Here is a 16,232-nt window from a genome sequence, read left to right as displayed (position 1 = left end):
TTTAGAAGACTGATATCAGGGACAGTTTTGACAAAAACAATCGTGAGAACTTGCAAAAACAAAGTAAGCCAGGTATAGTGTAATTTTCCTGTTATCTCAGGTTTGTGGAAGCCATAGGTACAAGATCATTGTTCAAGGGAGGTGTGGCTTGAAATATAATCTAAAGTGGTTAGATCTTTAGAAACTTCAAGCACCAGTAGTGCTAAGGGAAAAAGAAAAGAAGAAAACAGAAAGGAAAGAAAGGATAGAAAAGGAAACTATTTCCCCTTCATTCTTGTAGTTTCATATCATTGGGTACAAGAATTGAGAGTATTTTGTTTACTGTTTGAGGATTCAGGCCTCTCTAATATGAAAGCATTTATTTAAAGTAATTATTGTATTACTACTATTTATTTACTTATTATTAGGCCTTCTTGGAGATTGAACCCATGGCTTTGTATATATTAATCTAGTTCTACAATTGAGCTGTACCCCAGCTCTCTTGCATAGTTTTGGAAATTGTTTATGAATTCTTCAATAGTTAGCTATTCTACTTTTCATCTTACCTTTTCTCTCCCACCATTTCCCCTATGTATTTTAGTTTATGTGTTGAAAACTTTCCTCAATTTTATCTTCTAAACTTAGAACTTTGCTGTTGAGTTTACAGAGAAATTGGTTGTTTTTATGACATCTTTTAAAATTATATACAGATATATGTATTTCACATGTATGATTGATTCTTAGAGTTCATTGCAATAAGCAACATTTACCTGGTCATATACACATAGCTATTGAGCCATTGTGATCCTCTCCTAAGTATAGCTTCCCTTGTTCTTGCCATGCGAATGCTTAGAGTGCTGTTAGTTAATCATGTCGAAGTGTAATTATTTGTCTTTTACTATCTATTGGATTAACTTGTAGATTTCTGGACATAGTCTATTTATTACAAATGAGGAAAACCATGCAGCATATATTTAATTGTATCTGGCTTATTTCACTTAATATCAATTTTTTCCAGTCTTTCCATTTCCTAAGGAATGGTGTAATGCCATTCTTTCCAATGGAAGCACAGAATTTCATCAATACAATAGAATTGAAGACCCAGAAATGAATCTACTCCTATAGGCACATAATCTTTGATATGGAAGTCAGAAACACAGGATGGAAGAAAAACAGCTTCTTCAAAAAAAATTGTGCTGGTAGAATTGGCTGTACATAGAAAACTAAAGTTAAATCCTTATATATATATCCCCAGAACCAGAATCTATTCCAAATGGGTTGAAGACCTCAATGTAAGTCCAGATACCTTGAGAATGTTACAGGAAGAGTTAGGGGAAACACGAGGGCTCCTTGGCACAGGTCAAAACTTTCAAAGTCTGGATAAATGGGATTACATCAAACCAAATCAATCATTTGCCAGACTCAAAAACCATGAAGAAAAAAAAGAGATAGTGTAGCACAGATTTATTAGGGAACAAACCTACAGATGAGAGCCTCAGCCAATGCTAAACCCTTCCTCCCTTTTCTAACAAGGTTATTTATCATCAGTTTACATGAATATAAGAGTTTTCTGGTGGGGATTAGTAAGAAAACAACTAATGCTAAAATGTAGATAGCATGTGAAATGAGTTGTAGCTGGAGAAAGGGAGGGATTAAGGCAGGAGGGTCTAGTTCAAAGCCTTGGCTTGGTGCCAGCTAAGTAAGGTGTAGCTGCACAAAGGAAGAGAGGTAAAACAGGAGTGGTCATAAATAAAAGGACTGGTCTGAAGCCTCAAAATAAGGACCTCAGTCTGTGTGGACCAAACAGTCTCTAACATGAGGTTCTTCTTAAATTAACAAGCACGATTTTAGATTTTTGCAGAGTGGGATGGCACATACTCACAGGCAATGTCTGCTATGTCAGGTAATCCAATCTACTCTTTCACATGCTACCCAATAACCAGGTTTCAACACAAATGACTACAATGAGATTGTACAAATGAGACTGCGACTTTTCCCTCTCGTGAATCAAAATTCTGTCAAATGATTTCTGTCTTCCAGATGTTTACATAACATTTCTCATGATCTTTTCTATTATTTTGTCTTCATTATTGATGTTCATAGTACTTTTTTGTTGTTGTGTGTATATGCTATTTTCAGGGCTTCAACTCAATGTTTAATGGTCTCCCTTGTATTTTTTTGCTCTTGACTGATGATACTCTATTTCTTGAGCTACATCCTCACCTTCTCCTTCTTGCTGGTTAGTTGGAGATAAGTTTTCACATTTTTGTCTGTTTAGACTGACATTGAACCAAAATCTTCAGGTCTTAGCCTCCTGAGTTTCTAGGATTCTACACATGAGCTGCTAACACCAAGCTTTACTTTACTGTTATTTTAATTATATGTTAGATGAAAGTGGAAGTATATTTGTGTTAAGTGTGCAATTTTCAAATACAAGTTTGAATCAACTTGATATAATGTAACTGTTATCAATTTGAACAGTTAAATCAATGAATATTACACATTCTCACAGAAATATAATTGAAAAGGAAAGGCATAATTGTTTTCTTAAAACAAGGAAAGGAACCATGAATTTCTTTTTTTTAATTTTAATTTTTGTATTTTCTCTTTTTCTATTGTGAAAATACTGTACAGAGGGGTTACAATTACATGGGCAAGATACTGAGTCATTTCTTATCAAGCGTTGTAGCCTACTCCTTTGTTTCCCCTTCCCAGCCATTCCCATTCTCCCCCTACCCCTACCCAATCCTCCTCCTCCCCTCCCCCCACCAAAGTTGTAAAGTTCGTTTTTCCACATAACGACTTGTACATCTCATTGTTGCAATGGATCCACCTGTATCCCTATTTAAACGATTTGGAACCATGAATTTCTTTCACTTTACAAATCATGTTTTATATAATTTTAATTAGCAGACTTCCATGACTAAAAGTAAAGATATTAATTGTATACCATAAGATGCAAAGTGATTATATTTAAGAATAGATATTTCTTTCATCACAGCCAGAAGATAAGTTTTTGAGCATTCTCACTAAAAAGAAATGTTACATGCAGAAAATAATGGATATGATGTAGCTTGATCATTATACAACATATAAATGAATGGGATTACCACTCAATACTTCATAAATATGTAAAAACTAATTATGTAGCTAGGCCCCAGTGGCTCACGCTTGTAATTCTAGCTACTAAGGAGGCTGAGAGCTGAGAATCATGGTTCAAAGCCAGGCTTGGCAGGAAAGTCCATGAGACACTTAACTCCAATGAGCCGCCAGAAAACTGGCAGTGGCTCAAGTGGTAGAGCACTAGTCTTGAGCTGAAGAGCTGAGGGACAATATCCAGGCCCAGATTTCAAGCCCCATGACTTACATAAACTAAAAATAAACAGTTAAAAATAAACAAATATTTTGACATAAATATTAAAATATATTCTAAAAATCTTTAAATCCTCACTAGATATAATAGTTTATATAAATGTAGAGAAGTGTTCTCGGGTTTTAGTTGTCATTGAATCAATTGTGTAAATCACACATTTCTCACTTAATTTATATTTGTATGTTTATATACTTATATACCATAAGTATAATTAACTGATATGTGATAGGAGGTGCTGTTTTAGGAATCTCCCTTGGCTTTCTAACATTACCCCTAAAATCAATATGCCCTCCAACCTTGTAAGAGGTTCCATCTCATTAGAGCAGAAAAGTATAAGCCATAATCATTGTTTGGAACAAGTGTAACATTTTTCATGCATTTAACTTAGTTTAAGAACCAAAACATTCAAGTCATCTTAGCCATACTAGTAATAGCAAAATGTCTTCTGAGCTTTTCAGTCTCTTAGAGATGAAAATTTTTAATTATGCATCTATTTTTTTCTGCCTAACATCCTATTCCTTAGGAAGATCTTTTTGTGTAACCCTGTGTTCCTGATTAGAAGACCATTAGAAGACCAGAACAAAGACAGTAATGAAAATAGCCAAGGAAAATACTTGAAAACAATTATAAAACAATCGCAGACACTCTTGTTTTCAACGGTTTCAATGAGAATATACATTAAAGTATCATATTTTTGTTATCCTTTAAAGAGCAATAATTAAGCTTTAATTAGCAGTGAAGAAAAGAAAAGAAACGTTTATTTGAAGACAGCTTGACTTTGAACAATCCAACATAAGCATAATGGATTTATATTGTTTTTCTCTGTAGTTGCCGAAATAATAGAGAGCAACATCCAAAGGCAGAAAAACACCTAAACCAAAGCAATAAACTTTTGTCTATAAAATAATTGTGAGGGTCTGACTCTTTCAAAGTCAGGCTTGCAAAGAGGAAAAGGGTATTTGCTTGTGAACAATAAAAAGTATAAAAATTCTTTATTAATATTTTATGTATCTTGACCAGGACTTCTCGTTTTGGAGAAGAGGAAAGGTATGAAAAAGTTCAAGATTGGGCTGGGAAGGTGGCTCAGTGGTAGAGCGCTTGCCTTGCATGCTCGAGGCCCTGGGTTCAATTCCTCAGCACCACATAAGCAAAAAGAAAAAAGCCGGAAGTGGCGCTGTGGCTCAAGTGGTAGAGCGCTAGCCTTGAGCTAAAGAGCTGAGGGACAGCGCCCAGGCCCCACGACCGGACCCAAAAAAAAAAAGAAAAAGTTCAAGATTATTTGACTATTCCCCAAGATCATTCTTATTTGTAAGCTACAGTAATGCAAGGAGCCTTGGATACTCTTAGAATCATGCTTGTTTATATTTAGAAGCATTATTTGTTGCTGGGTTATAAGCTGCAAACCCTTGAGTATTAATAAAGAGTCATTTCCCAAGAGAAGAAATTTGTTGTGTAAACAAACCTAAAATATCAAAGACTTAGCATAGTGGAAACTATTTTCCAGCTATATCACAATCTGTAGGTGTAGATTTTGTTTCCCAATGTTCCAGAGGACTCATTTTTTAAATCTTCTTTTTCACCATCTACTGATCCTATAACATCCTATACCATCCTGGGATTGCTATCTTTCCTGGGTTCTCTAATTTCTGTTGGAAAGTTAGAAAGGATAGAAAATTGAGTTTCTCTTTCTGTTTTTACCATATTTTGCATTACTGTAGAAACTAAGTCAAAATGACATAAATTATCTTTATAATATTAGGAGACAGATTTCATTTCCATATTCTTACCCTAGCCTTCTATATACTTTGGTACTTAGTAATCCCCAAATGTGAAAATAAAGATAGGGAGCTTCTTATTTAGATATTGCTTAGAATTTCAAGACTTCATTAATTCAAGTCCCTTAGTAGTATGTATATCATACATGTATACAAAGCCGGTGGCAATTTTTTCTTATTCTCAGAAACTAGGAAATGTGGTGTCCCTGTTGTTGCATGAGGAAAAGGCCAGAATTGAGTAGTTTACTTAACCAAATCTGCTGTAAAAAATTTCTAGAAGTTAATTGGCTTGAACAACCCGTATTTATCATTTTACAGTTCTAAAAGACAGAAATCTAAAAGAAGTCACAATACGAACTTGACAACTTTGGCAGGGACGGGGATTGGGGCGTGGGGGACAGAGATGGGAAGGTATGGGAAGGAGAAACAAGAAGGAGGCAACAATGCTCGATAAGAAATGTACTCATTATCTTGCCCATGTAATTGTAACCCCTATGTACAGTATTTTCACAATATAAAAGAAATCTAAAAGAAGTCTCACCAGATTAAAATCAAGCCACCTACAGAGCTAAAATATTTTTCAGATGATTCTAGTGGAAAAGGCATTTCCTTCCTGTTCCACTTTCCAGAAACTTCAGAATCTGGGTTGTTGTCTTTTACTTTATCTTCTAATGTAGCATCTTTACATCTTTCTGATGGTTCTTACCTAATCATGTTCCTTTTAAACTACTTTTACGTCCCCATTTTAAGTCCCCATCTGATAATTATTCAAATATGTGTTCCTTGGGTAATGAAAGGTGATTATTTTACAAACATATATATAATGCAAATCTACATTTGTGGGATTAGATAGTTGGGGACGATAGATATTTTGGGAAAGCATTTTACTCCCTCCCACAATGAGTGTGTAGCATTCTTTCTACTATAACCTGTTATCCTTTCATTTGAACAACATATTTCTTCAGTAAAATATAACTAGAAAAACATTAGTTCCTGAAAGCATTTAATCCTGATTAAAACACTGTCATGTACTAGAAATCGTAAATGTTAGAGAGCAGCTCCTGAAGCAGTTCTGGCACTATCACTTTTTATACATTCTGCTTACAATCTTCTCTGTTCAAGAGCATTTGATTGTTATTATTTTGGAATTATGGTTAATATATATTTGACGGCTATTTTTAAAGAATGCACCACCCAATACTGGTTCTCTTCTTCTAACTTTTTTGTCTAATCTATTTATGAAAGAAACAGCTATTTGAATTATATGAACTGCTTATTGAAGTTGAATCAGTGTGGAGAGGAAAAGAAGAAAAAAGACGTGTCTGTGTGTATATCATGTTAAAAATGTACCTACAAGCCGGGCACTGGTGGCTCATGCCTGTAATCCTAGCTACTCAGGAGGCTGAGATCTGAGGATCGCGGTTCAAAGCCAGCCCGGGCAGGAGAGACCGTGAGACTCCTATCTCCAATAAACCACCAGAAAACCGGAAGTGTCGCTGTAGCTCAAGTGGTAGAGCGCTTGCCTTGAGCTGAAGAGCTGAGGGACAGCGCCCAGGCCCAGAGTTCAAGCCCCACGCCCGACAAAAAAAAAAAAAAAAAGATGTACCTACAAGCTATTTATCTTAAAATCATCTATTTTTCATTATGTTTAGATTTTGATAAAATTTAGCCTCTCAACTCACACAATGTTAATGCAGTCTTATTTCATGCCTCCCAAAAGCAAACAACAAATAACTATTCATTATATAAATATTTTTTAATTTTAAAATTATTACTTATTTTAAAAACTATATTTTTAAAAAATTAGCCAAGGCAAATGGTTTCTTAGATATTTAGATTCATGTTCAGACTCCATGGTAGAAACCAGAAAGGGAAAAGAAATCATGTTTTTATTCTTCTTTGAGACACTCTGATTTACTTCATCTATTTCTGAAAGAATGAAATTCTGGCTTTGAAGCCTTTTGCTTAATATCCACAATGTGTCATTCTTCCTTTATTAATAGGAGAATTTGGAGAAAGGATGAGAATTCACACTAGACAACGGAGAAGTGGAAAAGAGAAGGAGAAATCTAGATATTTTGTTCTTCCTCATCTCAATCACAATGTCTGGATAATGATTGTGGATATTAGATACAGTGCTCTAGAGTGATTAACACATTTATAGAAACAGATAACCCCACAAGTGATCACATAGAGAATGCTTATTTATAAAAAAAAATTAAAATTGCATTAAACAGGAAGTGTTATTTATTTGTTTAGTTCTTGTTTGGTATTGGTTAAATTCTGGTGTGCTATAGTCAACTATCATAAAGGTATCGTTTAACTAGGGATACAGGTGGACCCATTGCAACAATGAGATGTAGAAGTCGTTATGTTGAAAAACGAACTTTACAACTTTGGTGGGGGGGCGAAGGATAGGGTAGGGGGAGATAGGGGGATTATGGGAAGGGATGGGAAGGGGAAACAAAGAGGAGGCAACAATGCTTTATAAGAAATGTACTTGCTATCTTGCCCATGTAACTCCTCTATATGGTATTCTCACAATAAAAAAAAAAAGAATCCCTTTCAGAAGAAAAAAAATTTGAAAAAAGAATGGCAAGAAACTAACATCTTAATATCATATTCGAATAATAGCTTAATTCTTGCTGTAAATCTCACCTACCGGAAGCTGATGCAGGACAGAGTTATATGCCAAGATATGCAACACTTGAGATAAAGAGGAAAAAGAAGAGAATTATAATACAATCAATCATACTTGCCATCACATGTCTCTGCAGGAAGGAAGCTATTATGTACCTTTGTTTCAAAACCTACTGATATCTTCAAATCATGTCTTTTATGCATGGATGTTACTGGAATTAGAGAACAACTTTATACTAAGACAGCATAAAATCTCAAAGAAAACTGGAGTAATCATTTCAATACCACATTTTGCTCTGCTAGGAAAAGAAACCATTTTATAGGCAATACTTTATACTTTCTTACCTAGTATCTTTTTTTTCCAGAACTGGGTTTTGTTACTATATGTGACTATCCACCAGAATAAATGTCTTCATTTATCTGTATCTTGTGCAGACAGCATAATCAATTAGATGTATGTAGGAGTTCACCAGTATCACTTTTTAAAAATACAAAAAAATGTGGACAGGGAACCAATATATGTATTTTTCCACCATCACCTTCCACACTTTCCTTCTTCCTTCCTAGGAAACACACCCAATCAATAAAAAGGCTTAGATACATTTGACAAGATCCAACACCCCTTTATGACGAAGGTTCTGGAAAAATTAGGAATCCATGGAACATTCCTCAATACAATAAAGGCTGTAGATGACAAACCTACAGCCAGCATTATACTTAATGGTGAAAGACTAAAGCCATTTCCTCTTCACTCAGGAACAAGACAAGGATGTCCACTCTCTCCACTTCTCTTCAATCTAGTATTAGAATGCCTAGCTACAGCAATAAGACAAGATGCAAACATAAAGGGGATCCAAATAGGGAAAGAAGAAGTCAAACTCTCCCTCTTTGCAGATGACATGATCTTGTATTTCAAGAATCCCATAGATTCCACTCCCAAATTACTCAAGCTGATTCAAAACTTTGGCAAAGTAGCAGGGTATAAAATTAATCCTCAAAAATCAATGGCTTTTCTGTATGCCAACAATGAGAAAAGTGTGGCTGAAATTAAGAAAACAACTCCATTCGTAATAGCTCCACAAAAAATAAAATACCTAGGAATTAACTTAACTGAAGAAGTGAAGGACCTTTATGATGAAAACTTTAAAAACTTGAAACAGGAAATCAAAACAGAACTTAGAAAGTGGCAAAAACTCCCCTGCTCCTGGATTGTAAAGATCAACATCGTGAACATGGCAATACTTCCAAAGGCTATCTACAAATTCAATGCGATACCTATCAATATTCCATCCTCATTCTTCAAGGAAATAGAAGAGGCAATCCAAAAATTCATATGGAACAATAAAAGACCCCGAATAGCAAAAACAATCCTCAAACAGAAAGAACACTGCTGGAGGAATATCAATACCAAATTTCAAACTCTACTATAAAGCCATAGTAATCAAAACAGCTTGGTACTAGCACAAGAACAGACCGCAGGACCAATGGTATAGAATTGAAAACCCAGAAATGAACCTACAGACCTATAGCCATCTAATCTTTGATAAGGGAGCTAAAAAAATAGAATGGAAGAAAGACAGCCTCTTCAGTAAATGGTGCTGGCTAAGCAGATACTCTGAAAACATTACAGAATGGAACAAGAGAAACCCTAGGTCTCCCTGGCACAGGCCGAAATTTTCTTAATAGACACCCAGAAACACAACAAATCAAAGAAAGGTTGAACAAATGGGATTGCATGAAACTGCAGAGCCTCTGCATGGCAAAGGACATAGCTAGCAAGATCAATAGAAAGCCCACGGATTGGGAGAAGATCTTCACTAGCCATACAATGGACAAGGGTCTCATATCTAAAAAATACCTGGAACTCAAAAAATTAAATCCCCCAACAACTAATCTTCAAAGAAACTACTGCCTAATAAATAAGTGTGCTAAAGACTTAAAGAGAAACTCTGAAGAGCAAAGAAGGATGGCCAATAGACATGAAGAAATGATCAACCTCCCTAGCCATAAAAGAAATGCAAATCAAAACAACATTGAGATACCACCTCACTCCAGTTAGAATGGCTAAAATGAAGAACTCTAATAACAACAGATGCTGGAGGGGATGTGGACAGAAGGGAATCTTACTACATTGTTGGTGGGAGTGTAAACTTGTTCAACCACTTTGGAAAGCAGTATGGATGTTCCTCAAAAGACTCCACATAGAGCTCCCCTATGACCCAGCAATCCCACTTTTGGGCATTTACCCAAAGAAACCTAGATCCCATGGTTTCCCTTATTTGCAATATCTAGTATATGTCTGAGTCAAGCAGAAAAGGTTAGATAAGGTGATGATAGGGAAATGAACCCCAAGATATGTATTCAAATGTTTGTTTTTCTTTCATGCGATTGCTTGTAACACATTTCTAAGATTATTTCTTTGTTGCTTTGTATGTCCCTCCCCAACAGTATAACCCCTGCTTTCACTGTATTTGATGTCGGTATAATTTGTGGATGGGAAGGGGAAAAACAAATCGCTTAAATAAGGATACAGGTGGACTCATTGCAACAATGAGATGTACAAGTCGTTATGTTGAAAACGAACTTTACAACTTTGGTGGGGAGGGGGGGTCGGGGAGGATTGGGTAGGGGGAGAGGATGGGAAGGGATGTGAAGGGAAAACAAAGGAGGAGGCTACAATGCTTGATAAGAAATGTACTCATTATCTTGCCCATGTAATTGTAACCCCTCTGTACAGTATTTTCACAATAAAAAAAATAAAAATAAAAATAAATTACAAATTAAAAAATAATATAAAAAATAAATATAAAAAGGCTAAGATATTTGGCTCTTGACCTTGAAGTGGTAGCAGAATGTTATGGATGTCAGAGCTGTTAATAGTGTTTTATATAATAACACCACATGCAACAGCCCTATGAGTCCTGTAGGTGTTATTTTTTTTTAATTGTGAAAATACCATACAATTACAGGGACAAGATAATGAGTACATTTCTTATTCAGCATTGTTGCCTTCTTGTTTCCCCTTCCCATCCTTTCCCATCTCCCCCCTCCCCACACCGCCTACCCCTCCCACCAAAGTTGTAAAGTTCATTTTTCGAGATACGATTTGTACATCTCATTTTGCAATGGGTCTTCTGTAATTCCTTAATGATGTGATAGGAATGTCAGCCTTACTGGACTTAGTATTATTTTCCACTTCCTTTTCTACCACCTGGCCTAAATTATAATATATAGTAATGGAATGAAAAAGTAATGCCATGTTAAGAACGTCATTTAGGGCTCTGAGAATGTGGCTTCATGGTACAGTGATTGCTTTGCATGCATGAAACCCTGGGTTCAATTCCTCAGTACCACATAAACAGAAAAAGAATTGGTGCTGTGCCTCAAGTGGTAGAGTGCTAGCCTTGAGCAAAACAAAAAGAAAAAGCTGAGGAACATGTAACTGGCCCTGAAGTCAAGCCCCAGAACTGGCAAAAAAGTCACTTAGCTAGTAAATGCCAAATAAAGAACTTATACTCGGAATATATAATTGATCCTTCTCACTATTACCTAACAATAGTCCTTAATTCATGTACTTTACCTATATTAGAATACTGTGTTGAAAAAAAAAGTTTTGCTAATAGATCACGTCAATTAATGTCAGGAATGTGCTTAGATATCAGGTGAAGATTAATCCTGGAAAATCAAAGATTCCAGGCTTTTGAGTGGTCACTCCTAATCAAATCAGAAGGGTAGTCTAAGTGAGATTTGGAAATCTTTTTGGTCAGTTATGGCACAAAAAAGGCAAAGGCTAATTAATAGTTTTGACAGACGTGAGGGAATAACTCCATATGGAAGAAATAAATGATAATAATAACTACATTATACCAGAAACTGTTCTAGGGAACCATTTTTGGTTATTGAAGAACTAGTTATCAACTAGGCTTATTCCTCATTGCCTTTAGCATTATAAATCACTTAGGCTAGTTCTTAATCTCTGTGTGATAAGTTGTATCTCCTTCTATGTTGTTCTTTCATACCTGATCTCCTTTGCTTTCTAAAAATCTGTCTTTCTCTATTTCTCTATTAACAATTATTGATACTAAGTCCACATACACAGATGGCAGAGGATGCTAATATGAGAGTCCCATAGCTCATGAGTCATTAATGTAACAACATGGAAAAGGAGGACATATTTATTGCTACCTCAATTTTTCTGAAAAGTTGCAATGTCATCATTTGATTCAAATTTCCATTCTTTGTCTACATAGTGTCATGAAGTGCACTAAATGCAAATATGAGCTGGGTGCTGTTGGCTCACGCCTGTAATCGTAGCTACTCAGGAGGTTGAGAACAAGGATTGTGGTTCAAAGCCAGCCTGGTCAGAAAAGTCCATGAGACTCTTACCTTCAATTAACCACCAGAAACTTGGAAGTGGTGCTGTAGCTAAATGGTAGAGCACTCAAGTTGACCTGAAGAGCTGAGGAATAATTCCCAGGATCAGAGTTCAAGTCCCATGACCAAACAAAAAAAGTGCAAATATGACTTTAAGTTTTCCCAAAAGGAACAACGAAGTCAACAGTAAATTTTCCCAAGCAGAAAAAAAGTAATTCCAAAATGATTCAGTGCACCTACTTTTGCTGTTATTTGTTATGGCTTCCTTGTTGGACATATTGTCTTCTTTTAAAAATTGTCAAATATTAGCTTTATAATAAACTTCATCTAATATTTCTTGTTTCAAAAGAGAAATCAACACAGTTGATGTCACTTGGCTTTCTTACTATCTCAGTTCAAAGCCAACCCAGGCAAGAGAGTCTGTCAAATTCTTATCTCTAATTAAACATCAAAAAAGCCAGAAGTGGAGGTTTGACTCAAACAGTAGTGTACTAGCTTTGGGGGCAGGTGAGCAGGAAAGACAACTGTTCAAGGACAGGGTGAAGCCTCTGAGTTCAAGCCCCAGGACAAGCACAAACTAAACAAACAAACAAGCAAACAAAAAAAAAAAAAACCACGCATTTCTTTAGGACCATCCTTGAGGCACTGGTTTGAGAAGAGGCTCCTTTTACTGACCATTCTCACTGGACCCTGCGTTTTGGGATCCTTATTGCTATGGCGAACTCAGGACCAGATTACAGGAATGGATAACTGACTTCTGCAACAAGAGAATCATCTCAGGAGTTAAATATCCATGCATAAGACATCTTAAATCCTCCGTCTTTGTTTCTTTGCGGTAAAACACTTTAAAACAAAGTTATTTCTTTTTTTCTATGCTTGCCTTCAAATGGCATATTGTTTCAATTTGTAATACTCTCAACTAGAAGTTTACAGAAAAGTTTTATATGAGTAAAGAACACACTCGAAAAAGTCAGGACAGAGTTTCCTTCAATCCTTGGATTATTCTCCTGTACAGTAAAAAGAACAGTACAAATTAACTTGAACTTTCTCATTTCTCTATGTTCAATTCCTCTCTTGGAATCAGTTTCCACTTAACAGTGCCTTCCACTTACTTCCAGTAACATTCTATGGTGCTGCTCCCAGTAAAAGTGAATGTTTTCTGGCTTCATTGAAATAGCACAAGTACATCTTTGGATATGAGGTAACGTGTTTCAGACAACTTAGTATCAAGAAAGTATGGAATTTTTATGGCTTATAAAACATTATCCATGTACATATGCCAATATAAGATGATGCTAAGTGAAATGAACCCCAAGATAGGAACACAACTTGTTTTTTCTTTCTTGCTATTGTTTTTAATGTATCTAACATGTATTATGTGATTTTTTGTTTCTCTTCTATTTTCTTCCTCCATGGCATAACCCCTGTTTTCACTGTATTTGATGTCAGTGACCTGCATCTTGCATATACATTTTTCTAATGTGGGGAGGGGAAGGGAAATATCAAAATGCTGAAACAAGGATCAAGTATGATCCATTGTAACAATGAGATGAACAAGACCCTATGTAGAAAACAAACCTTACAACTTGGGGAGGGGAGGAGGGAGTTGGGATAGGGGAGAGAAAAGGGATGGCAGGGAAAAAACAAAAGAGGAGGTAAAAATGCTCGTTAGATAATGTACTCATTAACTTACTTGTGTAACTCTAGCCCCTTTCCACACCATTTTCACAATAAAAAACATGAAAAAAAAACCATTATCCTGGAGCACATTAAGTTCAAATTCTGGTTCCAAGAAAGTCAGATATGAGAGCATGGACTTAACTGGAAAAAAAGGCCATGTTGAGAGAGCAGGAATTACACTTTTCTTTTTCTTTTTTCTTTCTCTCTCTTTTTTTTGATAGTAGTGGGGCTTGAACTCTGGACCTTGGCACTGTCCCTCCACTCTTCAGCTCAAAGCTAGTGCTCTACCTCTTGAGCCACAGCACCACTTCCAGTTTTCTGGTGGTTAATTGGAGATAAGTACCTCAGAAACTTTCCTACTCATGCTGGATTTGAACTGCAATCCTCAGATCTCAGCCTACTGAGTAGCTAGGATTATAGGCATGAGCCACCATCACCCCGCTTAAGATCACATTGCTAACAGTGTACACTCAGAATAAGTAATGTGTATGTTCATCTATCTTTATATGAACTCAAGTTAAAAATCTGGGCTACAGGCTACTTTACACTCACAAAAATGTTTGTAGTTTAAAAGTTGATACTACTGGAAAAATAGAACCTAAGAATGTAAAGGAGTCTGGGAAGTTCAGTGTGCATCCAGCCTGGGCAGAACAATCTTTGAGATACTATCTATAATTAACCAGCCAAAAGCTGCATTGAAAGAATGGCTCAAGTGATGGAATACTAGTTATGAGGAAAGTTGCTGAATAAGAGATTGAGGTTTTTGCATACATATATACAAACATGCACATACACACAGAGGCACTTATATGTGCAAACCCACATATGAAACCACTCTTAGAATGTGTAGAAATGTTAGAGAATAATAGAAAATATGTCCACAGTAAGACTAGAATCAAGTGATAATTTTTAATATTAGAAAGTCCTCAAGAGAACTTTCCCCAAAAAGCTTAAGAATATTACATAGGTAGGGACCAGAGATAGTAAGACAGTCAAGTAATCATTATTAAAGGTATCAGATCCATGGAGGAGTGAATCAGAGACGCCTGCAGGTGCTTCTGAAAATGTTCACATCCTGTGTCAAATGTTAGAACAGCTTTAAAAATTGTACATAAAGTCTGAACCATCAGGCTAGTGGAAAATATTATCAGAGAAGTTCAGAATTGCTAGTCTGTATCTAGATTAAATAAACCAACAAACTATGGTAGGACAATGTGATACAAGTCAGGAATTCTAGCGCTCAGACTAAGACAGGAGATTAGAGAGTGGAATTACATAGTGATACCTTCCCAGGACTAGGTAGTACCATTTTGTCTCAATAAAACAAACCAAACAACAAGAAAGGAATACACAGTTGGAAGTTTGGGTTAATTTTGTCATTATGTTTTGAGAAGTCAAGTTTCTTTTTGAAATGCAACTCATATATAATCCTCAGTTGTGTTTTAAATTCTCTCTTCATTATAAAACATTCCTAGATGCAACATAGCTCATGATTCCCAACCAAAAATTTGAAAAAGTAAGCATCATTCTGTTGGATACCAATGAAATGTTGAAGGATTACAAAAGATTAAGCCTGGAGAAACAGCAAAGTTCATCTAATGTAGGACTTAGTAGACCTGGCTAAATTAGAACTTAGATTTAAAATAAATATTTTTGTTTGTAATTTCATATTCTATAGGATACTACAAAATTCTTTTCAAATAGAAGATTTAATCCCGATCCTGGCCCCCAGGCTCCTGAAGTTTTCTGGTTATGGACAGGACAGGTCATTTAGACCCATCTCAGGTGGCCTCTATTGCTCTGGGCCCGGGAACTGGCTCCAGGGATGGGTCAGCCCTCCTTCTGGTGGCCATGGGCTGGGACTCGCGTGGGAGGTAGAGTCTGCCCATGGCTGCCACAAGCCTCACGCTCTCCAGCCATTCCCACCCCCTGCCCCTTACCCCAGATCCTGGATGCTAACTGCCCCCCCCCACCTTTCCCATTTCTCCAGGCCCTGGTTCCTGCACGTCTAGAAGTCCAGGCTGTACGTGTGCCTGCCCCATGGACATATAGTCCACCGCAGCGTTCCCACAATTCTGCGTCCAGCATCAGAAGGGGCTTTCCATGACTCTGAGCACCCTCGGTGATGTTGGTTCCCATTGCTGCCCCACTTGGACTCCCCGTTTTTAGACCACGCTTGTGTGTCTTTACAACACACCTCCTGACTGGACCTGCATCCTGAACTTTAGTTCTGCAATTCGTTTGGTTCCTCGCTCCCTGGAAAGGATGGGGCTCAGGGTCATTCACGCACAATTCTGGGGTGGCCCATGATGCTCGGTCAACTGCAGGCTTGAGCCAGCCGGAGCAGGTGGAGCTCCTGTTTGCCATGATTCTACCTCCAGAATGATGACATGGTTTTAATCTGGTTCAAT

Source organism: Dipodomys spectabilis, unplaced genomic scaffold, assembly GCF_019054845.1.
Source record: "Dipodomys spectabilis isolate Male_0828 unplaced genomic scaffold, ASM1905484v1 ptg000108l, whole genome shotgun sequence".
Lineage (NCBI taxonomy): Eukaryota > Metazoa > Chordata > Mammalia > Rodentia > Heteromyidae > Dipodomys > Dipodomys spectabilis.
The sequence above is the reverse complement of the archived record's forward strand: the minus strand, read 5'-3'. Positions refer to the sequence as shown.